Raw genomic sequence first — 4,027 nt, forward strand, 5'->3', positions numbered from 1 at the left:
GCACTGCTGCCCACCTGGAACTCTCCTCAGCACATCACAGCTCGGTTCCCTTTGCAATGTGGACTGGGGACCAGCCTTTTCCAAGCTACTGACACCGTCTGTGCGTTACTACATTTAGAGGTGTTCTCGAGGGGTGCAAAATGGAGAAAGTGCCAGCAAAATAAGCAGAGAAAGGCGAAAGGTCTTTGTGGCCTGGCTTCATGGAGGCAGGCAGAGAGCGGTGACTGTTCACCACCTCACTAAGGAGGAAAGGCCTGGGAGACCTCAGAGGAAGTTGGGGCGAAGTCAGCTCTGCCAAAACCCAGTTCTCAGTTCCAAGGAACCCTGGGGAGGCTGAAGGGAGAACTCGGGCCAGATCCTCACATCTCAGCTTTTGTATTTCTTTGTCTGAACTTCTTCACTTGTGGGATACGGTACCATCTTCCTACTTAATGGTATTATAAAATGATCATTGAAATATGGTAGATTTGAATTATCTGTGCACAACTTGAGTCTCTAGTAAATAATGGAGGAAGGGGAGGTGGCAATCCGAAGGCACCCATAGGATAATTGCACCAGAAGCCATCATCAGCGGGTGTTTGGGAGGCACAAATCATTCCATGGACAACTTGATTGCTTTCTTGATGGAATTGCAAGATTTACAGATGAAAGAGATGTCTAGGATGATGGTTGCAATACATTTGATACAGTGTTGTGCAAAACCCCACTTGCAAAATATGTTTGTGTACATTAGGAGTGTCATAGGAACAAAGAGCCAGAGACGGAGCAGGGAAGGAGCAGGAGCAGATGACTGTGCCCCTGGCTCTAAACCCAGCTCACAGCAACAACCCCCTTTTCTTAGGAGTTTCAAATAGCTGAAAGTGATTATTTCACTGTTCTCACAACAAAGACAAGAAGTCTTTGCAGTGGTGTGCTAACTGGCCTGAGGTGCTCACTCCCAGCGCACACCTGAAGGAAACATCACGCTGTACCCCCAAACACGTATACGAGTGTTACTATTGATCAGTTGAAAACAAAGCTTTAAAAAAAGAAGACACACTGTCTACACGGGAGCCATGGCAGTCCTCTGCTGAAGCAGGTGAGCACAGGACCCCTGCAGGAGGACAGGTCCCCTCATCCCGAGGCCCAGTCAGCTCTGATATGTGGTCAATCGAGTTTCTGCCACTTGCAACAAAGGGCGAAGGCAGCACCCTTGATGCAAACAGGGAAGTTCACCGGAAGACGTTATCTTGTCCTGGAGACTAGATAATGAGTTTGTTCTTGGACAATGTAGGTAGAGATGCCCAAAGAATGAGTAAATTCATACAGTATCCCTTTGCTAAGATAGAGAAGACTCGATGATGTAAAAGGAAAATTAAACCTTAGGATGGATACTTGCACTGAAGCAAGAGTGGGAGTGGGGTGTTCCTGGGGTTGTTCAGGCTCTCACATGCAGTAGGTACCAAGAGTCAATAAATGAACAGAGGACGTCCAGTTTTATGCAGGTTTCCCTAAACGGTGAGCAACATTTTAGCTTAAGGACATGTCGTGCAATCTTTGGGACAAACTACACTAAGTTTTTTTATTCTTTATCTGAATTTCAAAATTGAGTAGCTTATATTCTCTCAACAGTCTTATTAATAAGTCAGGCACCTCCATAAACCAAATAGCAGTTGAATTTCTGAGGCTACCAGTATCACTATTATTTCTACTCCTTCTTCTAAGAATGGCTTTTTCCAAAGTGATGAGTAGATACAAAATGAACAAAAAACTAACAATGAGATAAACACCCACATGCCCACTGCCCACGGGCTTAGGGAAGAGAGCCCTAAGTGGACCGTCTTCCCCAGGCTGGTTCCTAGCTCCTCCCACAGACCAACCATCATTTTACATATCAGCAGTCTGTTGAGTATCCTTCGATTGTTCAATCTGCCATCTCTATGCAATACTACAAAAAACTATGCAGCATGAGAAAGAATGCAGAGAAGCCCATGTAACTTCCAGCCAGGCCCAGTACCCCTCACTGCTGCCTCCAGAGGCCCAGGGACTCCCTCAACCAGACTCTGCTCCCTTCCCCTACAGAAAACTACTTTCTGTGAAAACCATGTTTTGTCTTATTATCTTCCTGTGTCTGTGTGCACGAATATGCGTTTACACGTACACACATATGTGCAGTGCTGGGGATCGAACCCAGGGCCTCATGCATGCCAGGCAAGCACTCTACCAACTGAGCTACATCCCCAGCCCCCTTCCTAGGCCCTGTTAAACAAGGTAATTTAATTCTACCTGTCCTGGAAATGTACAGAACTGTAATCCCTTAAAGACGTATTCTTCATCAACATGCTGGGGCTACCATAGCAAAGCGGCACAGACTGAGGGCTTATGGGTAAAAAATGGACTCCGGAAGCCTGGATTCCGGAAGCCCAAGGTCCAGGTGCCAGCTGGACTGACTTCCCCTGAGGCCTCTCTTCCTGGATTGCAGGTGGCCGCCTTCTCCCTCTGTCCTTACACAGTCTTTCCTCTGTGTGCATGCATGCCTGTGTCCCAATCCCTTCTTGGAAGGATGCTGTTATGTTGGACCAGGGCCCCAGCCATGTGACCTCACTTAACCCTAATCATCTCTTTGAAGACTCCAAATAGAATCAGAGCACTGGAGCTCCAACATGTGAGTTGGGTTTGTGAAGTACCTGTTCAGGTTTTTGTCCATTTGCACATTGGATCACCTGGTTTTTAAAATAAAGTTAGATCATTAATTTTCAGCATTTCTTTTTAATAACCTTAACATTATCCATTTAATTGATTATTTTTCATTTATTTCATTCCCACTCATTTGGAGTTATGCACTCTTTTTATTCTTTTAGTGATATTCTGGAAATCACAGCACTGTGGACTTATCAAGGCATGAAGTGACCCCTACCCTGGGTCACACATGGCCTGAGCCCTATCATTAGTGAGGCAGCTCATTTCTGGGCTTTTACTTCCATGGGAGACATTGTCTTGGATGCTTGTTAGTCATTTAAACCAACCTGCCTTTCTATATCATGCTCTTTTTCTCTTCCTTTATATCAGAAATCCCATTGGAAATACTTTCTTTTGGCTTAAAGTGTATCTTTTAGAATTTCTCCTAATTAGGGTCGCCTCGCATCAAATGCTCTCAGCATTTATTCTAAAAATACACTTATTTTTTTCTCTATTATTTTAAAGGATTTTCTGGATCAGAATGCTAGCTGACAGTATTTTCCCCAGAACAGTGAGACTTTTCCCTCATCTACCTCCTAACTCTGCGAATGTTGAAACAGAGATGGTCCCGTCATTCCTCTGGACATAGAATTGGAGGCTGACCTGCAGCCAGCATGGTTTTGTGCGGCCCTTTCCAAGAGGGCACTGGCACTCACAAGCTCCAGGTTTGTGTAAGGCCAGTGCTTCCAGCCCAACTCTGGAGAATGTCTGCTGACCTCACCTGACCTTGTGGGCACTGATGCCAGGTCCAGTTCACAGGTGCACCCCACACGCCTGAGCACCTGCCTCTGCGTGTGCTCACAGCAGGCTTCCCTCTGGGGTCTCGGAGCCCCTTCCCACTGGGGCTGGGCCACGTGGTAGATTTCTGTGCCGCTTCTCTTCTCCCTGGGTCCAGAAGCCTGAGGCAGGAGGCTTCGTGCTAACGTTGCCAACGTGATGCTGAAGCCAGAAGCCCCTGCTAGTCAGGCTGTCTGACCAGCAGTCAGGTTTTCCCAGACCTCAGCCACGTGCGAGTTCCCAATTAGCTCGGTAACATTCATACATGCCTGATAAATTTTCTTAATTGTACTAATGCTTAAGAAGAAACTACCGGCCAATTTTCCTTATCAATGGAGACTTTATTTAATTAGCAAATTTAATCCAGTAGCATAGTCAATGAATAATACAACATCTCCAAGTAAAATTGATTCCAAGAATTCAAGAATAGTTTAATATTAGGGATTGTACTAATACCTTTCAACACATTTTGAAGAATAATGACTTGAAAATGATTGTAGGATAATATTAATTTTAAAATATAGCCACTCTC

General features: G+C 45.3%; 1 non-coding gene across 1 annotated transcript; it reads right to left on the reverse strand.

Moving 5' to 3' along the window:
• Positions 1-2,147: 2,147 nt before the first annotated feature.
• Trnaa-ggc (transfer RNA alanine (anticodon GGC)) lies at positions 2,148-2,221 on the reverse strand. Its single transcript has one exon. It is a non-coding gene; the product is annotated as a tRNA-Ala (tRNA).
• Positions 2,222-4,027: the final 1,806 nt, after the last annotated feature.

This window comes from Ictidomys tridecemlineatus, chromosome 6 (genome assembly GCF_052094955.1).
Source record: "Ictidomys tridecemlineatus isolate mIctTri1 chromosome 6, mIctTri1.hap1, whole genome shotgun sequence".
Classification (NCBI taxonomy): Eukaryota; Metazoa; Chordata; class Mammalia; order Rodentia; family Sciuridae; genus Ictidomys; species Ictidomys tridecemlineatus.